The following is a 15363-nucleotide window of genomic DNA, read 5'->3' as shown; positions in this document are numbered from 1 at the left end:
CACTGCTACCACCCTGGTGATGACGGCTCGCAACACTTCTTGCCATAACTATTACATTATTGGTCTGGTTGGTCACCCTGTCTCAAGGCTCTCCTCACTACAGTCCAAACTCCAATGAGCTGTCAAATTGATCTTCGTTAAGTGCAGGTCTGACCATATCACCCTCCTATTAGATAAACTCCAGTGGCTCCCTATTGCCTTTACGAGAAATATTCTATTTGGCTTTTAAAGTCCACCTTGATCCTTTATAACTTTTCAGGCTTCTTATTCCCCTTCCAAGTATTCTACAACTCAGTGACACTAGCCTCCTATTTCTCCCACAAAACACTCCCTTCTCCTATCACTGGCTATTCCTCATGTCTAGAATTCTCTCATTCCTCATCTCTGCTTCCTTCAAGTCTCAGCTAAAATCCCACCTTCTGCAAGTTCTTTCTTTTCCCCAATAACGCTTTGCCTTCCCTCTGAGATTATCTCTAATTTATCCTATATGTAGCTTGTTTGTACTTGGTTGTTAACATTAGACTATGAACTCTTTAAAAACAGGCACTGTTTTTGCCTTCTTTGTTGGCACATTCCTAGCACGTAGTAGATGATTAAAAAATGCTTGAGTGAACCTATAAAAATGTAATTGAATATTATTGTAATGTAAGAAGAGATGAAAAGGATATAAAATCAAGAAAAACTGAGAAAATTTTCATGAACTGATACATAATAAGATGAACAAAACCATGAGAATTGTTTATATAAGGGCTTCAACACTGTAAAGAAAAACACTGAAAGACCTGACAACTTGATCAATTCAATAACCAACCACCCAACTCCAGAAAAATGATGAAGTTTGTATTCCATCTCTTGGTAGAGAGGAGGAGTAGAGATATGGAAAGAGATATATATATTTCAGATAAGATCAACTGTGTATTTGTTTAACTTTATTTTATTTGTTACAAGAAAAGGTTGAGGTTTCTTGAGGTTAGGGTGGGGACCTGAGATAGAGGAGCTGTACATAGTGATGTAAAAAAAATGCCAATGAAACATTTTAAAAATACGCAGAACACAAAGAAATTCTGAGGGAGACAAATAGGGCAGCTTTGGAACTAATGCATGAATTTTATTATATACTTTCAAGACTGATTTAAAAATTATCAGAAAGCCTTTTGACAAACAATCATACCCAACCTTTCCCCACCAGACCCCTGGAGCTCAGAACACAACTAAAGATACCATACTAGGTGATTAGGTAGCTACAAAATGTGGCTTTTAAAATCAGGTCTAATATTTTTTACCATTTTATCTTTCTAGACTTTGGAGACCTTTAACATTCTCTGAAAGCTTTATATTTCTTTTTAGTTAGTGTCCCTGTAGTAACCAGCTTTTAAAATGCAGGACATGGTCAGCATATTTCCTACCAACAGTGCCAATGACGTCACAGCAGTGATTAAGTGGGAAATCGCCAGCTCAGCAGTGCAAGAATTATTTCTGTAATGCAGGTCTCTCTGCTGGACTGCGTATGGGGACTATGGTTAATAAATTTATACTAAGTATAGGCGAAGGATTATGTTGTACCACATCCCGGCATCAGAGAGACAATACACCACCTTCACAGTGAGAAGGGCAAAGGAAAAATCATTTTCTACTGTGTTCTATATAAAGAATCTCAGGCTTCCTATTTCCCTCAAAGACTTGCTGATACCACATTAAAAACATTGTTCATATAAGTACTTCTGCTTCAAATAAGTCCTAGCCAAGAAGAATTCCACTAAAAAAAAAAGTCTTCATTTAATAGTCAAGCAACAAAGATCTCAAACTGGCTACTGTAGAAATTGTCAAACAGCAGAAACAATAAACTGAAGCCCCATTTTTAACAAATGTACTTACAAGGAACATAAAAGGAAAACAACAATATATAGTCACTCTTACAGACTTTCTTAAAGTAATGAAAGTTTTGTGATTTGATAGCTCTTTCCAAGATCTTGGTAAGGACAGAGCAGGAAAAGACTGCCAACGGGAATAAGAGGCAACTCCACTAAAGAACAGATATGGTCCAGTAAATGCAATAAAATTATTCACTTGTACTTGCACAATGATTATTCTAGTACTGAAGAAGTATCTAATTTAAATGTATACTCAGTAATCTACGCAATTCAGGGTCAGCAACTGAGATTTTCCAAATGGAAAACTACCCATTCCATGCTGCATATTCACAGCAAGCTGCTAAGCAACCAAACCAACAGATTATAAAGATATTCATTGTAAAGAACAAAACTAAAAGCAGAATAAATAGCACTACAAGTGGTAGTTTTGTTAAATCAATAAGCAATTCTACAATCCCCAATATGACAAGACAGAGCAAGATAATAATAATTTAAAATGTAGCATAAGCATAGGCATAAAGCTCAGCAGCAAATTCAAATTACAAGATTTCTTTTGGGTCCCAGTAGAAATGGAAGTCTTTGCTCAGTAGCTTTTTGCTGCGAGATATCAAAGTCAATATAACATCTTGAGTACTAAGGAGAGAAGGCAGTGAGAACCCAATTTGCAAAAAAAACAGGAAATTTTATATGAGAGACAACAGTACTGATTTAGCATGCCATTTTTAGTGGGAGAAGCAATTTCCCAATTGTTTAATCAGATACCAATACTTCTTTCTGAGGATGAATTTAATTCACAACAAAATTACTGGATTCTTCATCATTTTAAGAATGTCCCTCTTGGCTGCAGGAAGACAGGCATATTAGCACACTTGGTGGCGTTGCGAATTGGTCCAACCATTCTGGAATACAACTTGGAATGATGCTAAAGATACCTAAAAATTCCATATTCTTTGACCCAGAGATCATTCTTGCTAGGCATATATATCTCAAGAAGGTCAAACACAAAGGTCCAATATATACCTATGTCAGAATATTCACTCCAGCACTCTTTGAGGAAGTAAAGGATTAGAAACAAAAGTAATTGCCTACTGATTGGGAAAATGATTAAACAAGTTGTGGTACATGAACAGAACCAGGGGAAAAAATATAGACAATGACTACAAAATGTAAACGGAATTAACAAACAAAAAGATATTGAATGCTGCATAATTATACTAAGCTTGCCCTGGAGAAGAGTTGAAAAAAAAATGCACCTCCCTTCACTGCAGAGGTAAAGAACGATGGTACCCCATATGGGCCATACCCTGCCAGAGGTGGGGTGGTATTATTCTACATTATGGATATGGAATATTGTATATGGTATCATGTGAGGCCAATAAGCATTTAAGTGCTTACTATGTGCCAGAAGTGTTGATTTTGCTGAACAGCATTTTCCTCTCTTTTAAAATCTTTAATCCAAAGAATGGTTCACTAGGTAGGGGAGTGGTACCAAGAAAGGTATCAATAAAAATAAAATTTTAAATTCGCCTTCTACCCCATTGTTCCTTCTTCCTTTCATATTTTCTTGATGTATATCCCTCTCTTTAGGGCATCTTCTCATCCACAAAATAAAAGAGACCAAACTACTCAGCCAAAACCGTCCATATTTCTTCTATTATCTAGTGCTACCAACTCATATGTCCATGATGCTCTTTCAAAAGAGGACAAAGATGGAACCCCCAGCTTTGTTAAGCCATGATACTCAAATCATTTTTGAAAGTAGAGAGTACATAATGTTCTTTCTTCCTGTTCATACTCCCCAACATCAAATGTTCTCAAAGGTCTGATGCACAAACCTCTGGTTTGAACTCTGGATGTGGTAGTCAAGAATTGGGTTCAAAACCCCATCTTAAATATTTCTGGTGTGTGTCTGGGGAAATTATGTAATCTCTGAACCTCAGTTTCCTAAACTCTAAAATGAGGGAAAGTTTCTACCTTTGAGTAAGTCCAATGAGATAACTATTTGCAAAGCACTCTCTAAACCGACACAGATGTGAGCTATAATTATTCTCTCTACTACCTCTACCCCCTTAATGAACTCATTCACTCTTACGTTCAGCTGTCACTTCTTTGCAGATAACTCCAAAATCTTTATCTCCAGCTCTAGTCTGTTCCCCAAGTTCCAATTCCTGAAGGCCCACCAAGTATCTCCATTTGATGCTCAGCTGTCATCTCCCAGTCAATCTTAGTCCAGTTTGAAGCACTCCTTCCTTGTTCCAAAAAAAGCACTCTCTTCTCACTGCTCTATTTCTAAGCAGTTCCCCTACTGACTTCTCCACTTCTAATCAGAATCACAGAATCAGACTAGAAGTCAGAAGGAATCTTAGATCATCTAGGTGGTGCAGTAGATGGAGGAACTTAAGACTCCCAAAGTCTTGGTATCAAATGCTGCCTCAGACACTTAATAGCCATGTGATCCTAAGTGAACTGCTTACTTCCTAAGCCTCAGTTACCTCATGTGTAAAAATGGCACTTGCCTCACAGGGTTGCTGTGAGGATCAAATTTTGCATTGCAAACCTTAAAGCATCATATAAATGCTAGCTCTTAATCAATGGAACCACAAGTATTCTAGGTTCAAAACAGTGGTTATTTTTTATTCTTCCAAGTCTTGTCGATTTTTTTCAAATATCTTTCGTTACCTGTCTATTTCTGCTATGTAGCCAAAACCATCCCACCTGGAGTCTCTGCCTCTTCTAATCCATTCCGTACACATATCAGACTAGTTTTCCTAAAATATCAGTCATTTGGTTTTGTGTTATTTACTTTTCTCATTATTGTTAACATTTTTCTTAGGGAGATCTTATCTCTCTAGCAATATATCTTTAGCTTCTCAAGAAGCTCATAAACTTCATGTTTTCTGCCAAAGCAGACACATAAAAATATATGTTTGCATGTTACCACTGCCAACAGTTTCTAATTTGGCGGTATATCATTTATGGGTATGAACTAATGTATTAGTGGTAAGTGTTGGCAACCTTACAAACATTACTTAGATTTTAAACAATGACTCTCAGTCCTGCTTTGCCACCTTTTGAGAATATGCCAAGTTACCAAAAAGGATATCACAAAATCCTCAAAAATTTCTAAATAAAATTTTAGCTCACTTTAAAAAAGTACTACATACTAATTAAAATGACCAAGCCTGGCCCTGGAGAAGAAGTGAGAAAAATGTACCACCATCATTTGTTTATAGAGGTGGGGGACCGTACAGTACATACTATATGTACTGGTTGATGCTGGCTGGTTTTTATTGAACTATTCCTTACACATTTTCCAAAATCTTTGTTAAAATGGATATAGCTTCTTGGGGGATGGTGTGTGTTTGTAGGGGAGGGAGGGTTATGAATATATTCACAAATGAAGGTATGTAAAAACAAAAGATTAACATTTTATTGAGGGCTTTTGTTTTAATATCACCTTTATTTCTGGATATATCCTACCCCCAACTCAGTAAGCTGCCCCTTGTTAACAATAAAAAAGTTAAGCTAAACCATTTTGTACACCCACTTCTGACAGAAAATGAAACCATTTACACCCAGTCCCACAACTCTCCAAGTAAAAGAGGGCTTCTTCTCAAGGCTAATACTGGTTATGACAATTACAGTGCTGGGCTTCCTTTGGACGTTCCTTTTGCTTGTATTGTTGCAGTCACTGTGTAATATTGTTTTCCTGATTCTGCTTACTTCATTCTGTCCCAGTATATACCAGTCGCTTAATTCCCACAAGGTATTTTTAGAAAGGGAGAAAGAAGACCACATCAAAAACAGAAGCGTGTTACAGACAGGCATTCTAAGACACTACCCTAAAACTACATTGTGTTAGAAGAAAGGAACAGATATTCACATCTGACCTGGCAAGGCTCTCAGACAAGCTGGCAAAGATAAGACTTAAGTCTCTGAGAGGACAGGCATCAGTAAATTTAGCTCTTCATCTCACAAAGGTTTAAAGTAATCCCTAAACCATACTAGTAAAATAATATTCTCTATTTGTTGAGAAACTACCACCTTTAAAATTAAGATTCTACAGAAGTAACTCAGGAATTATTTGTAGATTATTCCACATCAGCATTAACCCCGATATTAAAGCCAAATTCTAACTCAGAAAAACTCAAATTTATCCACCTCCTGAAGTATCAGTTGAAATGGTCTTAATTCTCCTGTTGGTTATTATTTTCACCCCAGTCAATAGTATTTCATTTCTCAGCCATCCCCTCCCTCCCTCAATATACACAATATTACTTCCAGGATGTTTATGTGAAAGGGAACAAAAAATCCATTATAGTGTGATGTTATACGGCTGTAAAGCAAACCATCCCTTTCAGTACAGAGGCGGTGGCTGCCTTTCAGGGTGGATCAGCACTTTACACAAAGCTGTGCTAGAGAATCTCAGCTCTTCTTGATGGGAGTCCTACCAGTACAGAAGTCACTATTTCACAGATTCCCAATCCGTGAGTGTCCCTAAGGGAGCAATTTAGCATCAAGATGCAAGAGTATCAGCTTGCTGTGATTGCTTTGAGGCCTCAATTTAATTTCAATCATCCAGCCAAGAGGCAGACATCCTCCTTCAGAATAACAGACTATTATAGATCTAACTGCAGGGTATACTAGATAACGTTTCTATCCTCCACCTTCCCAATCCCTAACCTCTTCCAGGCCCAACATTATTAAGAGACTCATAAATCAGTTTTTTAAAATATGCATAATGGTGTCATATTACTAGATAGATCAATGTACAGGTTGCTTGTTTGGTTGGTGGGGGAGGGGTAGTTTATAAATGAAAACACTTGTCACAGAAAGATGTATGAAAAATCCCTAGAAAATTTTCTAAAAATCACCAACAGAACTCCTTTGTTGCCAAGGGGGGGCACGGTAGATTCCTAGGACCACCATCTCTAGCCAGAAAAACAATTTCACTACAAAAGTACTGCTCTTGCAAAACTTTCTGCACAAAAGCATTTCAAAATATAATTTCTCCCCACAAAATTCACATTCCTTACTTCATCCCACCATAACAAGGCCACCCAAAATATACCAAAGTTATCAGCTGCCAGAGGAAAATTACTTCCTTTTATTAAAGGATGAAGTGGAAAAAAAAATTAATTACCATTGCTTAGAAAATCTTACTGGTCTTCTACGTGCAAAGCTCCTCCTATTTTCCTATTCCTTAATGTCCCATTCAAGCCTCACCCCCTGCGTAAGGCCTCCTGGACCAGAAAAGTTCACAATGATCCTTCTTCTAAACTCCCACCAGCATAGATTGCCTTGTATTATTTATCTTCTTAAGCTCTCTCTCCCAAAAACTCTAGGCGACCCCCAGGCTCGCAGAGGAAATAAATAAATAAATGGCAGGCTCAGGATTTCAGCTCCTGTCCTCTGGATTCAAATCCAACTTTCTTTCTTCAGAACTAAGCTATTAGTTGGCACTCAAACACTTGACTGATTGAAAACTTGGGAAATCAAAGTTACTCCATCCTGAGCATTCTCCAAGTATCCCTCAGTAATTTAGAGCTTTGATCTCCCTCCAGTTCCGTCCTCTAAAAGCCCTAACAGAACCCTAAACGATACAGTCATCACCTAACCCTCCCTAGCCTCATGAGAATGTTGGGCTAGGGGTCTACTGCACCTACTAAGCACCTAATTCCCAGGGTGGGTTTGAGAATCAGATGAGGCAGCAAACCTCAGAGTGATACAGCTACTACCTCCGACATCCAGTCCACTGCCAAGGTGTAAGAATGCAGCAATGGCCGAACAAAAAGAACCCTGGTCACGGGGGCCGAAAACCTGCTTCCAAGTCCCAGCTCTGACACTCACTGGGCGGTGTACACGCTCATATACGCCTCTGAACCTCTCAGGGCCTCAGTTCTCCCATCTGCGAAATGGGGCCAAGACTACTTGAAAACACAGCAAAGCTCGCCCCGCAGCGCGCCCCCTGCCCACTCTGCTTCACGCATGCGCGTTCACCTCTTAAAGGTAGTAGGTGAGGGGGAGACGTGGGCAGGCAGTGGGGGGGAGACGTGGGCAGGCAGTGGGGGAGATACCACCGTTTCTGACAACTCTGGCGTACCCCAGTCGCCCCAGAACAAACCCCTTACTCCTCACCTCCCCGGTGGCCCGCCGCCCCCCATGTCGCTCCCTCCCCATTCCGCTCCGCGACCCCCTCCTCCCTTACTCGACCTCGTTACCTCCCCCTCCCCCCGCTCCTCAGGCCAGGATCTCCCAGGGGGGCAGCCTTCGTTCCCCCCACCCCTACACACACAACCGCCGTAGCCCCGGAGGGGCCGGAACCCTAAAAACAACCGCCTCTTATCACAAAGCCCACGCAGAGACGCCCTTTCAGCCGACCCCGAAACCTGCCTGAAAGGAAACGGCCGATCAGCGACCGCACGCGGGACCTGCAGTTGGAGCTTTCCTCCCAACGGCGCCTCACCCAGCGACCCCACAACGCCGCGGCGCCCGCTCTGATTTGAAATCCTCCAACGACCAATCAGAGGGCGGCATATTCCTCCCACAACCCAACGACTCTATTGCGCACGTACGTACGCACGCACGCCGCTTGGGGCCTGCGCACACGCTCCGACGAAGCCGGTCAGGCAGCCATTTTGACTGAGGTCTTTCCTTAACAAAGCCATGAAGTGGTGCCATGTTGATGGAAAGCAAGAGCTACCGAACTTGGACCTGCGCACTTCCTCAGATTTTGATAGGATCTTAGACTTAGAGATGGAAGGGGCTTTATTGGCCATATTTCTCGGATCAGGAAACGAAAGCTCAGAGTGATTAAATGATTTACTCAGGGTCACCCAGCTGCCATTTGGAGTAGAATTCGAACCCAACTTAGGCTGCTCCATCTGTAAAATGGGGAAAATACGAGGGTGGTCCAAATGGCTTTCCTTCATAAATAGCACTCCCTGAACTATTTCCCCCACCAAGAACCAAGCTCTGGGATGCTTTGCCTTGATTCAGATGCCTCAGCTTGGACTCCAGCACCACCATGCTGCCTTTCCCTCCCTCCCCTGATATCCCAGTGGTATCCCAGTCTTCCCCAGGACTGCCAATGCACATCTCCCCCAGAGGGCTTTTGCCATCATTTCCACCTTCATCCCTGTCTCCCCTTTCTTGCCAAGGCAAACCCCTCTATGTGCATTCTCCAGCAGATTATCCCTCTTATCGTCCCCACTCTAACTTACCTTCAGTGTCTTCCTGTCTACTATCTACTGGCTGCTTCCCTATTGCCTACAAGCATGACGATGTCTTCCCGTGCTCAAAAAACCCTGACTTGATCATGCCGTCCCGGCTGCCATCCCATCTTTTGTGGCTAAACTCCTTGAGAAGGCTCCCTTTCATCTCCCCCTCTTCCTAACTCTCTACAGTCTGGCTTCTCCTTCATCTGAAACTGTTACTCTCCAAAGTTACTTTATGGTTGAGTCATTTTTCAGTCCAGACAGACTTTTCATGACTGAATTTGATGTTTTCTTGGCAAAGTTACTGGAGCGGTTTGCCACTTCCTTCTCCAGTTCATTTTGACAGATGAGGAAACTGGGACAAAGGAGTTAAGTGGCTTGCCCAAGGTTATACAGCTCTGAGAAGTGTCCCAGGCTGAATTTGAAGTGAGGTCTTACCTGACTCCAAGCCTGGAGTTCTATCCACTGCCACTTAGCTGCCCCCCATAATTACTAATAATCCCTTATTTGCAGCATCTAATGATTTTTTATCAATCCTCCTTCTTTTTGACCTCTCTTCAGCCTTTGACACTCGTGATGACCCTCTTCTGCTTAATATTCTGTTGTCCCTAGATTTTTGAGACATGAGTCTCTCCTGGTTCTCCTCCTATCTAAAAACTTCTCAATCTCCTTTGCTAGGTCTTCATGCAGGTCACTCCCATTAATCATAGGTGTCCCTTAGGGTTCTGTCCTGGACCCTCTTCTCTTCTCTATCTATACCTCATCAGCAGCCATGGATTAAGTTATCATCTCTTTTCAAATGATTCTGAGATCTCTTTGTCTAGTCTTAACCTTTCTCCTGAGCTCCAGTTTCATATCACCAACTGCTTATTGGACATCTCAAACTGGCTTATCCCATAGATATCTTAAATTCAACATGATGAAGACTGAACTCATTATCTTTTTCCTCAAAGTCCTCCCTACTTTCTAACTTCGCTGTTTACCATCAAGAGTACCACCAACCTTTAAGCCACCCAGGCTCCCAATGTAGGTGTTATCTTCAGCTTCTCTCTTTCTCAGTCCTCATTTCCAATCTATTACCAAGGTCTGTCGATTTCACCTTTATAACATCTCTCTGACACTGGCACCACCTGGCTGCCAGCCCTTATCACCTCACTCTTGGACTATTTTGATCACCTTCTGGTTGGTCTCCCTGACACAAGTCTCTCCCCAATCTAGCCCATCTGCCACTCAACTGACAAAGTGATCTTCCTTAAGTGTGGTTCTGACCATGTCATACCACAGTGGCTCCCTATCGTCTCCAGTATCAAATATAAAATTGTCTGTTTGGTGTTTAAAGCCCTTCATAAACTACCTCCCCAACGCATGCGCGCGCGCGGACACACACACACACACATACACACACACACACACACACACACACACACACACACCTTTCTAGCCTTCCTATACTTTGCCTTCCTTCCCCCTTCTATCATTCCCCACCACATACACCCCTTACTCAGTAATCCATTGACACTGTCCTTCTTGATATTCCTCAGTTAAGATACTCCATCTCAGGGGCAGCTAGGTGGTGTGGGGAATAGAGCACTGGCCCTGGAGTCAGAAAGACCTGAGTTCAAATCTGGACTCAGACACTTGACACTTACTAGCTGTGTGACCTTGGGCAAGTCACTTAACCCCAATTGCCTCACCTTCCCCCCTCCAAAAAAAAAAAGATACTCTATTTCCCAACTCTAGGCATTTTCACTGGCTGTTGGTCTCCCTCCTCATCTCCACCTCCTAGCTTCCTTAAAGTCTCAGCTCTCTACAGGAAACCTTTCCTGATCTCTCTTAATTCTAGTGCCTCCCTTCAACATCCTTCCTGTCTATAACTCATCTGAACATTGTTGTTTGCACCTTATCTGAGCTCCTTGAGAGTAGGGACCTTCCTTTGCCTTTCTTTGTATCCCCAAAGTTTAGTACCTAGGCCAGGGGTGGGGAAACTGTGGCCTTGAGGACACATGTAGGACCTTGGGTACAACCTTTTGACTGAGTCCAAGTTTTTCAGAACAAATCCTTTTATTAAGGGGATTTGTTTTGTGAAGTTTGGATTCAGTCAAAAGGCTGTACTTGAGGACCTAGAGAGCTGAATATGGCCTCAAGGCCATAGGTTCTCCACCTCTGGCCTAGTCCATAGCAGGCACTTAACTTGAAAAAGACATAGCAGGTATGTTTATCATACTCATGAATGACACAAAGCTATGAGAAATGGCTAATAAGATGGATGACAGAATCAAGATTCAAGAATCTAACAGGCCAGAAAATGAAACTTTAAAAAAAATCCTGCTCTAGTTTCAAAGAATCAACAGTGAACATTTAAAAAAGAGAGAGACAAGAGTCTTAGATGACTACAAATTCAGTATGCATCAATGTTATAATACGGTTGCTAAAAAAGAAAACCAACCTTATATAATCTAATCTTGTATTAAAAGAAGCATGGTGTCCCAAACAAGGAATATAGTAGTTCCCTCTATACCCTGCCCTGCTCAGACTTTGGGGAGATCAATTTACTTCTCTGGGTCAGTATTCTTATATAAAAAATAAGGAAGGAACAGCCAGGTGGTCAGGAAGACTTGAGTTCAAATATAGCCTCATACACTTTTACTAACTTGTGTGACCCTGGGCAAGTCACTTAACCCAATTTGCTTCAGTTTCTTCATCTGTAAAATGAACTGAAGAAGGAAATGGCCAAGTACTCCAGTATCTTTGCCAAAAAAACCTCAAACGTGGTACAAAGAGTCGGATGTAAATGAAATGACCGAATAACCGCGACTACAACGAAAAATAAGGAGATTCAATGAAAGATTTCAGCTCTAAGTCAACTCCTAGTTCTAACGTTCTATGGTTTAATGATTGTCTAGAGCAAGATTCACTCCTACGAACATTCAGTCCCTGTTCCAGACCAGCCTCTGGAGAGTCCCATCCCAGGAGTCTGAGGGCCTTCTGACCTAGGGATTACCCTGTCTGATGGAGGAGATGGAACAAGCACCAACACTGACAATGAAATACAAGAAGCAAAAATCAGAAACACAAGTTATAAAGGGACAGATGTAATGGAGGAAAGGGTTGGGAGGAAAGAAGTAGAGGGGAATGGAAGTTACTGTAATAAAAGATTAATGGAGTAACCAGGAAACCTCTAATAATGGGTTTCCTGGAAGGGGTGAGTCTTGGGGAAAATGTTGGGTGCTGGTAAAGAGATAATTTGATGGAGAGTAGCGGAGTGTCAGTGAATTAGGGATGAAGTGGGTGAATAATGACCTGCGTGAATGGGTAGAGCTTAGAAATGGCGATTTAATAATAGATCCAATGAGAAATCTTCTATCACTACCACCCTGCACACCCCTTCCTCCCCCCACCCAAAAAAAAAAAAACCCAGCAATGTTTTTTTTTTCAGAACAAATTGTGAAAAGAGGAAAGGAAGATCTCTTGATATGCTTAACTACTGCATGGACATATCTAAGGTCATCTTTATCCCAGACAAGTCCCATTTAACTTTCTATATCAACCATTCAGCCTTCGAAGGAAAGAAAGAATAAAGGCAAGGGTGGGAGGCTTTTGACATCTTTTCCTCCAAACCTCCAGATTGACGGGATAGGATCCAGAGGTACAAACCTCCCAACAATTTCTAGGAGGAGCTTGACAGGATGAGGGAAGAAAACCTTGGACGCTGGCCTCCATCCCATTATTGTAGTTATCATTTGTAGGGCCTGTGCCCCCACCCATCTCCTCCCCCTCACCCAGACTCTGAGCTTCTGCCAGGAAACTGCTAATGGGATTTATGCTAATGGGACCGATGCAGGTGATTGCCTCGGTGTGCCAGTGGCTGCCGCTCTGCCTGACTGCTCCCTGGGCCTCCTAGACCTTTATTCCACTGGGCTTTCCTGGTTGCCAGCAGCCCCAGGCTTCACTTTGTGACATGAAGTGACAAATTTGATTTACCCCTTTCCTGGAGGACAGGACGCCACTTAGCACCCAGAGATTTCCTGGCCCAGACTGGGGTAAAAAATCTGATTTCTTCTGTGGTCTCACCTGCTCCTCCTCTGTCTTCCATTTTCTTTCTTGCTTACTGACTTTTACTGTTCTTTGCCTTTCTCTGCTTTGTTGATGTATTTTTCTGGCTTCTTATTGTCTGTTTTCCTCCTTTCCTCGTTTCACAGGATCATAGGATCATAAATTTAGAGCTGGACAGGACTTTACTGGCCATCAAGTCTAACCCTTTCATTTTACAGATGAGTAAACAGGCTCATTGCCCAGGATCACACAACTAGTGTCTGAGGCAAGATTTGAACCCAGGCCTTCCTGTCTTCAGGTGTAATGTTCTATTCACCACAGCATTCACTACTCAGCCTCAGATATCAGTTCTTCCTGAGGCCTTAGTCTCCTTCCCCTCTCCCAGCACAGACTCTCTGTGAATCTCTTCCTTCACTGGGGGAGTCAAACTAATAGTCTAAGTTTGTATTTCATTAGTACTAGGACATGGCACAGTAGGCACTAGTAGGCACATTGAGCAAATGTTTGTTGATTGAGTATTAAGAAGAAATTCCTTTAAAGCTACCCTTGAGGTTCATCTTAGCCAAATGACTCCTGAATAAAAAAGTTATACTGTATACATGATGACCCATATAAAGTGATTTGCCACCATCCTGTACCAGCCTAGGGATGGCCCCTCCCTCTTTCTTTCACCCCCTCTCTCCCACGGGCCATAATGGGAAAAGTACCAGTTTTGGCGTCAGGGGACCTGGGTTTACATCTCAGCTCTGCTACTTATCACCTGTATGAACTGCCTGAGCCATAGTATCCTCATCTGTAAAATGAGGGGGTTGAACCAGATAATCTCATTCAGCTCTAAATCCTATGATTCTATGAACTTCCTCTCTCTTTAAGCCCTTGAAGATCCAGTGAGACTGAGACTGAAAACATTTTTTGGCAGAGCTTTCATCCCCACCCCAGCTTGCAAAGTAAACTGGAAACAAATCTTATTTCACCAAAGGAGGAGGAACCTAAAACCTAGGAGAGGGTGTTAACCTTGGTTGCATAGAATAAAATATTCCAGCTTTGTTGTCTCCTTTTTAAATAATGGAATTTTAAAACTAGAAAAAAATTTTAGGGATCATCTGGTCCAATATCTTCATTGTACTGTTGAGGAAACTGAAGCCCAGGAAAAATAAATGACCTGCTCAAACTCACACAGATAGTAATAATACCTGGCAGAGTTGGAGCTAGAGTTATGTTATCACCATCAAAAAACAAACTTGAATTGAGTGCCTACTTTGTGTATGGCAGAGTGTGTAAGAGACAAAGAAGTGTAAAATATAGGGCATGGTCCCTGTCCTAAAGCAGCTTATAGTTCCAGTCGGGAGAGACAAGGCAGATACATAAAAAGATAAATAGTAATGCAAGGTAGAGTAGGTTAACTATCACATGAAAACAGATAAGTGCTACAGGAGCTCAGAGAAATAGAAAACAAGGAATCTATTTAGTGTTCTAGTGGTGTGGAATAGGCTGCCTATGCAGATAACTCCCAGTTCTTTAACTCCACCTCAAGTCCTGAATTTCCAACTAAATACCAGATGTGTGCATTAGGATTTCCTACCAGCTCTTCAAATGTATCATGTCAAAAATTGGTTCATTGTCCTCCTCTCACAACCTGCCCTTCCCCAACCTCTATTTCTCATTCTCTCAGATCTTCAACTTCTGATCTATTGGTTCCTTCTTTGCTGTCTTCAAACATATCTAAATCTCCCCCATCCTTAATTAAAGATCCTTCGTTACCATCCCCTCAAATATTGTCCTATATCTTTCCTCCCTTCACCAGCCAAACTCCTTGAAAAAGCCTTCTATGCTGCTTGCACTTCCTTTCATTTCTCAACTCTTTGAAATTTGGTTTCTTGGCCTCATTCATTACTTAACTGAAACTGCTTTCTCCAAAGTCACTAATGATCTTTTAATTGCCAAATCCAATCATCTCTTCTCAGGCCTCATTCTTCTCAACCTTTCTTTGGAGGCTGGACACTGTTGATCACTCCCTCCTCCTGGTTACTCTCTCCTCTCTAGGTTTCCATGACACTGCTCTCTCCTGGTTTAAACAATTTTTCTGACTCCTTTGTTGGCTCATCATCCAGATGACAACCTCTAACTGTTCATGGTACCAAGATTCTGTCCTAGGTCCTTTTTCTTCTCTTCTCTTCTCTTCTCTTCTCTTCTCTTCTCTTCTCTTCTCTTCTCTTCTCTTC

The sequence above is a fragment of the Trichosurus vulpecula genome, chromosome 5 (assembly GCF_011100635.1).
Source record: "Trichosurus vulpecula isolate mTriVul1 chromosome 5, mTriVul1.pri, whole genome shotgun sequence".
In the NCBI taxonomy this organism is placed as follows: domain Eukaryota; kingdom Metazoa; phylum Chordata; class Mammalia; order Diprotodontia; family Phalangeridae; genus Trichosurus; species Trichosurus vulpecula.
Note: the sequence above shows the minus strand (reverse complement) of the source record.